At 33.1% G+C, this 15,130-nt stretch overlaps 1 long non-coding RNA gene across 1 annotated transcript in view; it reads left to right on the top strand.

Annotated features, from left to right (window-relative positions):
* The window catches only part of LOC106998876 (uncharacterized), a 57,383-nt gene extending 43,034 nt beyond the window's left edge, over positions 1-14,349 (top strand). The window contains exon 5 of the long non-coding RNA XR_013418122.1: positions 13,734-14,349. This is a non-coding gene — a long non-coding RNA (uncharacterized LOC106998876). The remainder of the gene's footprint in view (positions 1-13,733) is intronic.
* The last annotated feature ends 781 nt before the right edge of the window (positions 14,350-15,130 follow it).

Raw genomic sequence — 15,130 nt, 5'->3', positions numbered from 1 at the left:
CCTTTTTCAAAATATTACTGCTCATTGACAATGCACCTGGTCATCCAATTGCTCCGATGGGGATGTACAAGGAGATTAATCTTGTCTTCATGCCTGTTAACATCCATTCTGTAGCCCACAGTTAGAGGAGCAATTTTGCCTTTCTAGTAGTATTGAAGAAATATGTTTTGTAAGGCTATGGCCGCCATGAATAGGGATTACCCTGGTGGATCTGAGCAAAATACATTGAAACCCTCTGGAAAAGATTCACCATTCTAAATGCCATTAAGAACATTCATGATTCATGAAAGGAGGTCAAAATACCAACAATAACAGGAGTTTGAAAGATGTTGAGTCTAACCTTCAGGGATGACTTTGAAGGCTCTAAGACTATAGTGGAGGAAGTAAGTGTGATGTGATAGAAATATTAAGAGTACAGCTGGGTGCGGTAGCTCACACCTGTAAACCCAGCACTTTCGGAGGCTGAGGAGGGCGGATCATGAGGTCAAGAGATGGAGACCATCCTGGCCAACATGGTGAAACCCCGTCTCTACTAAAAATACAAAAATCAGCTGGACATGGTGGCGCTTGCCTGTAGTCCCAACTATTCTGGAGGCTGAGGTAGGACAATCTCTTGAACCCAGAAGGCGGTTGCAGTGAGCCGAGATCGCGCCCCTGCACTCCAGCCTGGGAGACAGAGTCAGACTCTTTCTCAAAAAAAAAAAAAAAAAAAAGAGAGAGAAAGAAAGAAAGAAAAAGAAAAAAAAGAAAGAGTACAAACACTAGAAATGGAGCCTGAAGATGTGACTCTGTTGCTACAATCTTGGGACTAAACTTGAACAAATGAGGAGTTGCATCTTATGGATGAGCAAAGAGGGTGGTTTCCTGAGAAGAAATCTACTCTCGGTAAAGACATTATGAACAATGGTGACACGACCACACAGGATTTAGAACGTTATATACACTTAGTTGAGAAAGAAGTGGCAGTGTTTGAGATGATAGACTGCAGTTTTAAAAGAAGTTCTACGGTGGGTAAAATGCTATCAAATACAGCACTTTGGGAGGCCAAGGCGGGCGGATAACGGGGTCAGGAGATCGAGACCATCCTGGCTAACATGGTGAAACCCCGTCTCTACTAAAAATACGAAAAATTAGCCGGGCACAGTGGTGGGCGCCTGTAGTCCCAGCTACTTGGGAGGCTGAGGCAGGAGAATGGCGTGAACCGGGGAGGCAGAGCTTGCAGTGAGCCGAGATCGCGCCGCTGCACTCCAGTCTGGGTGACAGAGCAAGACTCTGTCTCAAAAACAAAAACAAAACAAACAAACAAACAAAAACCTATGAAATTGTGTTGCATGTTTCAAAGAAATCTCATGTGAAAGAAGAGCCAATTCATGCAGCAAACTTCATTGTTGTTTCATTTTAAAAAACGCCACAATCACCCCAACGTTCAACAACAGCCTCCCTACTCATTCAGCAGTCATCAACATCAAGGCAAGACCTTCAAATAGCAGAAAGATCACAGCTCGTTGAAGGTTCTGATGATTGTTAGCGCTTTTTAGCAATAAAATACTTTAACTTAAGGTATATACATTGGTATTTTAGACATAATGCTACTGCATGTTTAATAGTCTATAATATAGTATAATCATAACTTTTGTATGCACTGAGAAATGAAAAATTTTGTATGACTGAATTTACTATAATATTAACCAAACCACTGAAATAAATATCTCCAAGTTATGTATAATACCTCCATGTTATGCCTGCTTCGCTGATAATTAGGTTGTCTGCATTGTTTATTGATTCCTAGCCGCCTGATAACTTGCCTGCTGCCCCCTACAGGAGATCCAAAATCTATTTCACACATTTCTCCCCATGGAATCCTTGAAGGGCTGTACTTGATTGAGTGTCATTGCTAATAGTGTAAGCCAAGGAACTTGCTCTGGGAATATGTCTTCTGTGAACACAGTATCATGTACTTGTGTTGTGCAGAGTTCCTGATTATTGTACACTTTAGACAGAAAAATTGTAAAGGCTCGTTTGTTTCTTTAATATTTTAAATCCCCTTCACAGTGAAATTCCATCGAATTGGAAGGCTCAGCCCAGGAAGAAAAACAACAGATTTCACCATGACAATGAGTATTGGCTTTGTGATGAGAAATGATATAATCCAATTACTACTATCAGTTCACAGCTCATGGGGACTACAAACTCTTATGTCTCCTTCCAATTGTCTATTTGGTTTATATGCTTTTCCTTTTATGTCATTCCCCAACAGATTATTATGTCATAATCCTTAGCTACATTTTGTGGATTATATTTATAACATCTACAAGGCCCAGCTTCCAAGAATAATGTCATATATCTTACAATGTATATTTGTAAAGGTACAATGCTAAAAGCATATGCTAACATATCAGAGAAAACTATGCATACTCACATAAACTGCAAGGACTAGCTTGCACTTCTCTTTGTATTTTTTCATGCCTCAATTATTTATGGCCTGTTCAGCACATCTTTATTTCTACCATCTGCTTAGTATCCCAGTTACAGAGTTGAAATTATTTTAATTAGACTTGTCATAGGTGATTCACTAGCTGCTTGAAAAGTTGAAAAGTAATACCTAGGCTAGATTCTGCCAACTTTAACCCTCCATGACTGTTTATTTTTTTCTTGGCTCTTTAAAATAGAACATATTTCTCCGTTAAAGATAAATGTGAGCCCGATTCCATTCTTGGCAATATACTATTCTGTTGTTGGGGTTGGATTATAATCATTATGTTATAAATTCTACAAGATGACTAATGCTAAATAGCTATTTCCTGCCAACAATTTAAAATAGTGGATATTGTGTAGCTGAACACAAACTAAAGCATGAAGGTTTTTCCTCAAAGGATGTGCAAATTCACCATGAACCGCATCCAAATGAAAACCACAGGAGAGTTATAATCTGTTCTAAATGTATGTATACTACTTCTTATTTAAACTAATTAACATGGCAATACTTTAAAGTAAAAGTAGATATTCATGTTAGATAGATATCTATGAATTAACAATCATGTTAGTCAAATTTATATGGACCATAAAGAGTAAATGACGTTAGAGCATTTAAATTGGATAATGCTGTCAGTTGCAACATGACGTGTAACAGACAGAAATATTTCAACCTCTAGTATTCTTTCCTTTTTTTAATTGAGATGAAATTCATGTAATGTAAAGCTGACCCCTTTAAAGTATACATTCAATGACATTTAATCCATATAAAATGTTGTGCACCCATCGCTTCTTTCTAACTTCCAAACAATTTTATCACCCACAAAGGAGACTCCATATACTTTAAAGCACAATATCCTACTTCTCTGTCATCAGTGCCTTGCAACTACTAATCTACTTTCTGTCTCTATAGATTTACCTATTTGGGATATATCATAAACATAATATTATGCTGTATTTAATGTTTTATGTCTGTCTTCTTTCACTTAGCACAATGCTTTGACGGTTCATTGACATCCACAATGTAATATATATATTAGTAACTCATTCTTTTTTGTAGCTGAATTATATTCTATTTTGTGAATATACCACATTTTATTTATCCATTCATCTATAGTGGGCATTTGGATTACTTCCAGCTTTTTGCTCTTGTGCATAGTGCTGCCATGAACATTTGTGGGCAAATAATTACTTGAATACCTATTTTCAATTATTTTGAATCCTACATACCTAGAATTGAAATTGGTAGGTCATATTGAAATTCTATGTTTAACTTTATTTTGTTACCCATGTTTTATAGATGTAGAAACTAAGTCTTAATTTCAGTAATACACACAATGTTGTTCAAAAATTTCAGCAAGATTATATCTACAGTCCACTCTAAATCTGAAATTCGGTTATTCTAAAATCCAAGATGTTCCACAAGGTAGATTCCTCATATACCTTTATTTTCACAGGTGTTAAAGAAGACAACATCTCCAAGTCATCTAGCTATGCTACACCTGCCCATTTCTCGCTGCTTTTTTCTTATAACATGGAGTAACTTAATATAAAACTATGCCTATTTTTTTTTCTTAATCTCAATCCCAAAACTTGTGATTAAATTTATTGGTGGGACAAAGGAAAAAGTTGAACAGGCTCAGACTATTCAAACGATAAGAGCTAAGAATAGAGAATTCAATGGAAGACTAAAATGTAAACACCTCTTTCAAGACAGGAATTGTTATAAACTACACTTAAAGTTGTGAGTATTGAAAAAGAGTGAGGATATAACATGTGTGGCCCAGAATTATGAATGAATGGAAAATGTGAAGGGACACAGTGCAGGCTGAACTCCTATAGCTGGCATAGTTTCTGTGTTTTTCTATTTTTTCACTCAGGTTATTTTCTGCACTAACTTGATTTTTGGACAGACTCCCTGCTAAACACTTCACATTTCAGTTCTCCTCTGAGCCTTTAGTGGAGATTAAAGTAGCAGTTAAAGCTGGCTATGCCCAACAGTCAAGACAAATTTTGTTTATAGGATGCTTCCTGTTACAGTGTTTGCATTATCTAAAAAAAACAGGCAATAAAATCTATCAACTGGAAAACTCTCGTTGTAAATGACTGTTTTAATCAGTATCTTCTGCTGAATAATCTTTCAAGGGCAGTCCAGTTTTGATATTAAGAAAGCTATCTGAAACCAGTCTCTAAGTATTTATTGAATTAATGATCAAACACCCAGAACACTGTTGGGCCCCCCAGTGGATACAAAAGTAGTATAAAAAGTCCCTGCCTGCGGGAACTTAACATCGATTCGTGGGGACAAATTAAGCCAATCTTTTTCAAATGGGGAATTAATATGTATGTTTCTGGATATAAATGTATCATGAGATCAGAGTTGGAGAAAAGCTGGACCTAATGTACTTTAATTTGGTGTCATGAAAGAACTAGAACTCGAATTGAGCCATAAAGAATTTTGAAAATGTGAAATTATAGGAGAGATAAAAAAGAAAATGATAAAGACAATATGGATAACAGAGAAAAAGTTGAATGAGATTCATACGAAGTAACAATTAGAAGTAACAATGGATGAAAATGTACAAAACACACTTAAGGCCTTGCAAGCTGAACAGAGTGGCTTAACTCATTGAGGAAGTCATTGTAGCTTAATGAACTGAGAATGAAATGAGATTGATTTTGCATATACTCCTGATGGATATAATTACAAAATTGTTTCCAGAGATAACTGGGAAGCCTGGAGATTACAACTTGCTGTAGTCTAAGGATAAAGAGATGAGATTCTAAATGAGGCAGTGGTAATGAAGTGGAATATAAAAGAAAGGAAATATATAGTTTATACTTAATATGAGTGATATTCATAGTAGCTTTTCCCTATTTTTCACTCCATCAACTGGTTGGTATTGGATATGAGTAAATTGAGAGGTTTTATGACCACCTTTGAAATTGGACAGTATTGTAGGTAATTCTGTTTTCCCTCATACCATGGTATCATGTCCCCATCTCCTTACTGTTGCCATTTTGCTTTTGTTATCTGGAGATAGGGAGCCCACTTTTCACCAGGTAGACTGCTTATTAATGCTCATGCTGCCCTCAGTTTCTGTCTTGGTCCCACAGAGTTCTACAGGCCTACATTGCTGCCAACTTTTAAATGCTTTTAGTTACTTTTCAAAATCCAATAGTAATATGCAAAATTTTTCTCAGGTTTTGATGTAGAAAGAAGTCTTGAGTTATTCGGTATCATCATCTTCTTTCTTCCTCAATCATATCTTTTTTTTTCTACCCAGAATAATCTCTCCCCCAGTTCAGTATCTCCTTAAAATTGTCTCACTCAATCTGCCAAAGATCTTTCCCTGAAGTCAGCTCCACTCCTAACTACCTGTGCATGTTTCTATACTATAGTTTTATAACAGTGTCGGTGATTTTTTTAAAGGCCTCTGTTCTTAGCATACTTATATATACTTGCCTTTTTCTTTAAGAACTTAAAATATCTCTTTGAGGAAGGCTGGTGTGCAAATGTCAAGTGCTTTCTTATGTAGTAATTTGAGATTAAATGAGAAGAAAAGAAACCTCTAGCAATATTGAACATCATTTAGAAAAAAATCATGTTTAACTAGATCAAGCAATTTCAGCTTTCTTTCTTTTTTTTTTTGAGAGCTTTTCTCCTCATATTAAACTATTCTGATAAACTGTGGCAATGAGAAGAAAAGGAAGATGTTAAAAGCTACAGCCAATAGGAGCTCCTCATTTTGGAAATAATTTTTGCTTTCAAGAATCAATACTAAAAATGTTCTTGTGAAAACTCTATGATTTAGCTGTCACAAAAAAACTGTTTTTTCTCCATTTTGTGTTCTGTAGATTTTTTTCAATGCTGTTCTGGTTGAAAGCTTGATAGTCTAATAAAGTTGTCATATACAATCTGAGTGTAGAACTACAGAAACACTGATTTTGTAGAAAAGCATTCTGAGAACATAGACATTACTTAAATTAATATAGAGTACTGTAAGAAATTATGTCTTTTTATTAGACATTTAAATAATATATATTTTGAAGTTCAAAGTTCATATCTCTAAGAGTATCAGTATTTTCTTCAAGTTGTAATGACACTGAAATAAGTTATAGAATCTCAGCTTTCAGACTTATTAAATTGAGATATTAAAAAAAACTTTTCACAAATGAATTTCAGTGTAATCTTGTGAGGCATCAATAGTCAGAGTAATGCTACATGAGAATCTTCATTACTTTAAGAAAAATTTGCAGAACAAGTAAATAAGCCTTCAAAGTCTTTAGATAATTGGATATCAATACTACCATGTGAAACAGAAATGAATAAAGGCTTAATCTAAATGATTTGTGGCAATATTACTGCTATTAGGACTTAGGGATATCCCTAGCCCCTTTTCCTATTGTGCAGCCTCACCTATTTTCTTCCAGCTAGACAATTCACATACATTCTTTTCTCTGCAGGGCATATTTTTTAGCTGGACTCCTCATCTTGCATTCTGTTTAATGCTACTTCTTCCTCAGAGATGCCCTCGCTCAATCTCCCGATTAATTATTATTTGTCAATAGCTCTGTGCTCTCTGTAGACTGCTAAATCTATGAGGACTGAAAGGAAGTCAGCTTTAGAGCTCCACGGTTGGCACACAGTACATTTTCCATAGGTGCATCCTGAGTGAATATTTAACAAATAACCAGCATATTATTATCATCATTTTTCAGCTTCATTTTGTCCTTAGAATTATTTATGAATGGAAGTTTATAGATATAAATGCCAGCGTTTTTCAACTTTCTTTAAGCATAGGGCTCTTTTAGCATTTGGCAGCAGAAGTAGTCAGAAGTAGGTATACCTTTTCCCTGATTAACTTACTATACATAACTTTTATTAGCACAGTAAAATCTGTTGTATTTTGAAAAACAACTCAAATATAGAATAATGAATAACAATATAATTGGATTAATGCTTGTGGACTAATTTTTTTTATTATCACTTGAAGGACACTTTCTAGATTTTCTGATCATTGTCATTTGGTTTATTATATTTTACCATATGACAAGCCTGCATATTTCCTTTCCCAACACATGCCTAATTTTCTCATTAGAATATGAGACCAGTCAAGTTTTGAGTCCATGACTATTTTGCTTACCAGAACCCACCATGAGCCTTAAACAAAGTAGAGGTTCAATCATTGTAGAAATGATAGTATACATTTCATGCAAAGCAGAGGAAATAGACTAAAAAAAAACTTTCTGGGAAAACTCTTCAACTTTGCAGAGGAAACCATTTAGAACAGTCATCAGGAAGACACACTTGCAAGTGGCAAGGCCAAGGATCTAGTAAAGTGATTGTATCATTGAAGAAATGGCATTAGGTTACTCTGCAACCTAAGGCAAAACTTAAAAGAGTTTGGCTCATAAGGTTTCAGAAATCTTAGCATGGGCTCAATGTAGAGCAGACTACTCATTCATTCTATCATTCAGCAACTCTTTATCAACCATCTATCATTAGTCAGATGCAGTTCTAGTTGTGGGGTTACAACTGATTATTATTGCTGTTACAAATATAAATTGATTATATGTTTAATGCACAAATTACTCAATACTACAAATGTAGTCAGAGCAACCCACATACATTCCAAAAATTGTACTGTATCCATGTTGTTGTGGATTTCATTGCTCCTTTGGCCTGACCCTGCCCTGTTCTGTCAAAGAAGATAGGAGAACAATACCTTGTGGATTGAAGGCTTTATCTTATTTTGTTTCCTTTTCCCGGAGCCAAATACAAGCCTTGGCACACAAAAGCAGTTCAGTAAATGTGACTTTATAAGCAATGAATTTTTCTAGTCTTGCTCAGTTAATCAATTATCTGTGTAACCTAGAGGAAATCATGTTTCTCTCGGGTCTAAGTTTCTTTATCCAATAGATAGAATAGATGTCTACTTTATAGTTTTTTTCTCTTTCTGAGGAATAAATAATTGTGCAAATGGTTTGGTACAATTCCTGGAGCATAGTAATTATACAGAAACTATCCATTAATATTTTATTAGAAATAATATTAACACTTTCATGATTACTAAGTTTCCATATCAAAGATTTATTTGAAAGATAAAATTAAATTGTGAATGTGATTTCTAAAACAAATTCTAAAAAGCAATTGATTATTCTGACGCAGGTGACTCATGAATCACACTTTGAAAACCCTGACTTTAAGACATGTTATCGAAACCCTGAGGGTTTCAATTGAATTCTTTCCATGGAGTTTAAAGCACCACTGGGTAGTAAGTGAAGCAATTGAATGGATTCATTAATTCTGTCAGATGACTAAGGAATCATGTGGTGCCTGCCACCTATGATTGACACAGCAGCAAATACAATCCACCACAACAACGGCCCTGCAGTAGTTTTCCAGCTAGAGTAGACTGTCTTATTTCAACTTTTGTGGAATAAAAAATTTAATCTCACAGTTTATCAATACACTTTTATAATGCAAAGAAAAAAATATAGGTGGGCCAGAAGTAGCAGTTGGTACCTTTTATCATTCTTAAACAGAGAAGAAATAACATTGGCTACATATTATGTATAAGTACTTTAGACCCTTTATGTATAATTTTTTCAGGATGGAGGCTGATTCAGTTACAACTTAATAAAATATAAAAAATAGTAATAACTACCTTTTATGCAGTATATAATGTGCCAAGAACACTATATATTATTTAAATTGTATTATATTATTTAATAATTTGTATAATATTATTTAGTATATAGTACTATTATCTATTTTGTATCAAAAATTAAAATTAAGAACCAGAAAAAAATTTTAAAATCCCCAATATAAAATATTTGGTTACTAAATGGTAGATTGAAATAAAAAATAAAAACAAGTATCAGCAACATTCAAATCTCAGATTTTTACTATAGCCCTGCATTGGCCCAAAGGAATAGCAGTGCTTAAATATATGTTACTAAAAGCCTGTTTATAAGTAACCATTGGGGATTTTTTTTCTGTTTAAAAAACATGATTTCTAAAATCTTGAGATATATTAAAACTGCAAAAGTGGCTATAAAATCAACATGTATGTTCTTGAATTTGTGAATTGACTGATTTGTCAGATTTATCATTTTTTTTCCATGTATTTCATTCAAACTTTCTAACAAGAGCAAACTCATGAAAACAACATGACAGTTCTGACAGGCATCTGTTTACTTCTCAGTTTGTTTCCTTGTTCTGATTCACTGGTCTGAAGAATTCTGGATTTAAGTAGCAAAGGGGGGCAAATGTGAACAGCACACTAAACTTCTCATCTTATTAGAACTCTTATCATTGCATACTCTTGGTTGCATTTACAGGATGTAAATGAAATTATTCCAGAATCACTCCCTTTTAAAACTCATTATAGGGTAGAATGAATGTTACTGCATGTTGAACACACCCGAGGGTAGATGAGCAATCAATGAGTTATCATCAGCCCACAATATTACCTATTTCATTAGGACAAAGAAACAAAATAGAGAAAAAAACAAAAGTAGCTGATAGAATAAAGAGGCCAACATAAATTATTAAAAATAACACATAAATAAAAAATACTGAATTTTATCAATACACAGGGTCCTGACAGGTAAATTCATATTTCTCTCATCACTACTTTACATATTCTCAGCAGAGTGATACACTTTGATTAAAAGAGTAAAAATAAAAAGAGTTTAATATTAAATGTTTATGACAGTTTTTAAGTGGAAAAATTACATCAATATCGATTGGTATCATGGAATTTTATACAAAAAATTAGGTGAGATGTTCTGGAATTAGAGGTCACTCTCTATCTCTTGCATTTTTGTTAAAAGGAGATTCCATGTTGTGAAGGCTGATGCTTAGAAAGAGTAAAGATTCAATTATTCGTACTCTGCTGTACTTATAGGATTTAAAACCTGGATAAATTCTTGGAAACTCCTCTTCTATTACCCTTTTAGATATAGAGAAGAAAACTGACGTCCGAAGGTAAAATGACTTTTTTGAATTAATTGGCACAGTACTTCTAAAACTAGAGCCTTCTTGTTCCTATGCTAGCATTTTCCAAAGAGTGACCCATAGAATTTTTGTTATACCAGATTATTTAAGGAAATATAAAGATATGCCAATTCATGACTCTCATTTGAAGTAACCATTCACTATATATATAAATGATATAGATTATTTTAATAGGTAAGATGTTCCCAAGGAGTAAATACAAAAACACTTAACAATAGGCCTCGTGTGGTGGTTGACGCCTGTAATCCCAGCACTTTGGGAGGCCAAAGCAGGCGGATCACAAGGTCAGGAGTTTGAGATCAGCCTGGCAAACGTGGTGAAACCCCGTCTCTACTAAAAATGCAAAAATTAGCTGGGTGTGGTGGTGTTCTCCTGTTATCACAGCTATTTGGGAGGCTGAGGCAGGAGAATTGTTTGAACCTGGGAGGCAGAGGTTGTGGTGAGCTGAGATAGTGCCACTGGACTCCAGCCTGGGCAACAAAGCGAGACTCCATCTCAAAAAAACAAAAAACAAAACAAAACAATAAAACAATAAAAATCTGTCTTCTACCCTAAACTTAATTAGTTACCTAGATTCCCTTCCATGCTCAACCACAGATGCTATTGTTGCTAATGTCTTAGGTATTTTCCTAGAGTGCCTTTATACAAAAGCAAATATAAATATTTATTTTGTTTTATCACTCATACACTCATACACGAATAGTGGCTAGTGATTAAAATGTTCTGCACTCTTACTTTTTTCACTAAACTATAACTTTTGAATTACATAATAATTGTAACTTTTGCTTTTTTTTGCAATGTCTGATAGATTGTTCCCTACTAATACATAGAGAGCTTCCTTGTTGTTTTATACAGATATGTATATAATTTTTGCTAGCGTGCATGTACTGAGCATTTACGTTACCTCCAATTTTTTGCTAATGAATATGATTGACCATAAAAACCATTGTACAGTTCATCATTAGGTACTTGCATGGCTATATCTAGAAAAAGTTCTAGAAGTAGGATATCTGGTTAAACATAATCTATAGCGGTTTTAGTGGTTATAGTGATAATGTATGAGAGTATCCTGTTTCTCCACAGGTACATAATTGACACATATTAGGATTTTCAAATCATATTGTTTCTAAAAAAGGATATTTAGGCACTGTTTTAATAGGCCTATTTATATTAGAATTGTGGTTAACTAGCTTGTCGTATGTTTATGAGCCATTTTTCTCTCTTTCACTGTGAATTTCCTAGTCAAAATTAAAACTTATTTTTCATTGTTACTAACCATCTTGTTATACGTTTGCAGTTCTTATATATTAGAGAGAATAGCACTTTGTATTTGACAGAAATTGGGAGTATTGTCTTGTCCTCAGTTTATCATTATGCTTTGAATCTGTCTATAAATTTTTCTTAATGCAAACTTTAAAAAAATGTGCTGTTTCTCTCTCTGTATATATATATATACACACAAGCACAAATATATATATATGCTGCTGGACTTACAAAAATCATTAGAAAGGATTACCTGGTTAGATTAAATCTTTGACTCATTTTTTATTTACCTCATTGTACAGTGTCAGATTTATATTAATCCTATTTTTTTTGCTCCGATGTCTCTTCATTAATCAGAGTATGATACGATAAATAACTTATATTTTCCTACTGAGCTGAGATGCCATGTTAATAACTTACTACATTCTCATATGTGACTGGGTCTATTTATGATTTTTATTTTCTTCTATTGTCCTCCCTGAAAGCTTGTGTCTCAACACTATACTTATCTAATTATTAGAAATTTATAATGTTTTATTGCATGAAACGATTAGGATGTATACATTATTTTTCAAAAATGTCTCTAATTTTCTTAGTTGTTTCTTCACATAAAATTTAGAATTAGTTTGTTTAGTAAAATAAATAAACTGCCAGCTAGTGTTTGGTATTTTCATGAGTATCATATTAAATTTATGAATTACCCCAAAAAAAGATCTATTTTAATATGTCTTTCTATTCAAGAATGTGTTATGTCTTGCTTTTTTTCAAGACTTCTTTTGTTTAGTGAGAATTCTTCATGTTGTGCACACTCCTAAATATGTTATTAATATTTTAATAAAAGTTGGAAATTCCTTGCAGCATATTGTATGTGGAAATTATTAATTTACATACATTAATTTTACATAAAAAAGAATTATAACATCATTTTATTTTTGGATTAGTGTTTTAACTGATTCTCTTGGGACTTCCAGGCATACAGTTGTGTCATATTCACATGTATATCAACTTCCTTTTTTTTCTATGAAGTTTTTTTTCTTTTAATTGAGTTGACTAGTATTAAATACAATATTTAATAACAGCAATGAGAGTAGGCATTTGTCATTCATTTTTTACATTAATAGAAATGTCTTTAATATTTTCCCATAAAACATGATGATGGGTTTGGGCCTGAGAATAATCTATTTTATAAAGTAAAAGATTATATATATACTCATTTTGTATTTTTTATCCAAAATTTTGCTGAATTTTTAGTTTCTATAGCAATCATGTATTTTTATAAATACTAATATTTTAGATTATATGAATACTGATACTGATATTAAAACATTTTTAAGTTCCTAAAAAAACTTATCTAATTATGAGGGCTATCATTTTAATAAGCTATGTATTAATTTTACATTATGAATTTTCCTATACCAAAGATAAAAGTGCCCTATGATTTTTTGGTAAAGTTATAGTCAGGTTTTTAATCAAGATTATACTCATTTGTATAGGATTTGGGAAAATTTCTTCTTTAGGATAATTTTAAGCCTTCAGTTGACACAAAAACCTCAATTTACAATTATAGCACATCTATCTTGTTTTCTACTTAATAAAGATAAACTATAATTTAATTGGCAATCAAAATGGTTCCTCTTTTTTATTAACATCTGAGACAGTTTTGGACACCAGGAAATTATCTTTCCAAGTAGCATTATGAGAATATTAAAAGAACTTATCCCTTTTTAACACACATTTTAAGTTAATTCCTAAAGATGATAATGGGAGAAATACATGCATCTACTTAATATTTACCATGGTAGATAAGAAAGGAAGAGGGTGTTTAATAATTCAATGATGACTTAAAAGAAAATGGCTCTAAACTCTGTAACTGAAAATGGAGTACATATTTCTGTTAAGTTGTTTAATTAATCAGTGAGCTCTAAAGTTAATTCTTCATTCAAATAATCAGTTTTTTTTTTTTTTCTTCAAGTTTTATGGCCCCTGCATTTTGAGAATGCAACTGCATATGAGAACCAAACTTCTTGGAAATTCTAACGGGCATGTCATAGGCAGCCTAGCTACTTTAACAGAGCATTTCAATCAGCCTTTCCCCACGGTTTGGCCAAATAATTAATATGTTTCCTGGCAACATACTGAGAAAGAAAGCTGGTATAGAATCATTCTAACAACAGACCAAGATGAGAGAAGAAGCCAAATCTACTCCATTTCTCAACCTTCAGTCTTCTTGCATATGGGAAAAAGGTATGTCCTCAATTTCAAGTATGTTTGAAGATTTAACTGTCACTCATGTTTAGAAATTTTAATTTTTGGATTGACACTTTGTTTTACTCTGGAATGATCAGAAAAGTTTGAAACTGCACAATTACAATTCACAAAAAGGGGAAAAACAGTTTTAATTAGTAAATTTAACCAGAAGTTGAGCTTCATGATATTTAAAAGGATAGTGGGTTTTATGATTACTCTTCATAGATTCTGTCTGTTCAATTTTTAAATTACTATATCTGATATTTTGCATGAGTTTGTTCATTAGATAGGATCTGGACATTTAAAAATAAAACTAAAAAACACATTGTTCAATATACAAAGATACAAAACCAACTTCTAAGTTTGCCTTTTGGGTTTTCCAGATAGTCCTTTAAAGCAATTTATTTTCAACGTTTCTCCAGACATCAATTTTCAAGTTATATTCAAGGAGTGGACAATGCTCCTTAACAATGTGTTTTGGCGCTGATACTAGCTTGATTTCTTGGGTGTGGTGTGGCAAATACTGATTTGGGTGCTATAAGAGATTATTTTAAAAGTGTACTGTATATGCTTTTAACTTCCTCAAATACAAATCTGTATCAAGAAGGATACAGCAATAACTGTAAACTTTATAGGATGCTCATAAATCAGTACACATTTTTAGTTATTTCTCTATAAAAGCATACTTTGGTAATGATGAATAACATTTTCTCTTTTCTGTTATTTTGTGGGGCCATGTCTGGCCATGAATGAGAAAACACATCTAACCTCTCATGTATTTTGGCAAGAAAAGTATTGACCATTGGAGTCAGGAGCAGGCCACTGAGAAAAAAATCAATCCATTTATTTTTTGGATAGTATAACTCAGTTGGTATGGCCATAATGTCCAAGCACTTATATTTGAGCAGGAAACTGACACCAATGAAAATGCTACTGTTACAATGCATATCAAAAACACATATTGAAAATATTGTTAATGGAGATTTATATGAAGCTCTTTCCTGACTTACTCCATTTTTTAAAATCAATAGCTTTGTTGTATCCAACAGAGGATTTAGCAGGAAGGATAAAATTATAGATGAGAGTTTTGAATATTTCAAAACAATGAGACAAGTGAAACTC

Source organism: Macaca mulatta, chromosome 6 (genome assembly GCF_049350105.2).
Source record: "Macaca mulatta isolate MMU2019108-1 chromosome 6, T2T-MMU8v2.0, whole genome shotgun sequence".
Taxonomy (NCBI): domain Eukaryota; kingdom Metazoa; phylum Chordata; class Mammalia; order Primates; family Cercopithecidae; genus Macaca; species Macaca mulatta.
This window is presented reverse-complemented; position numbering and strand designations above follow the sequence as displayed.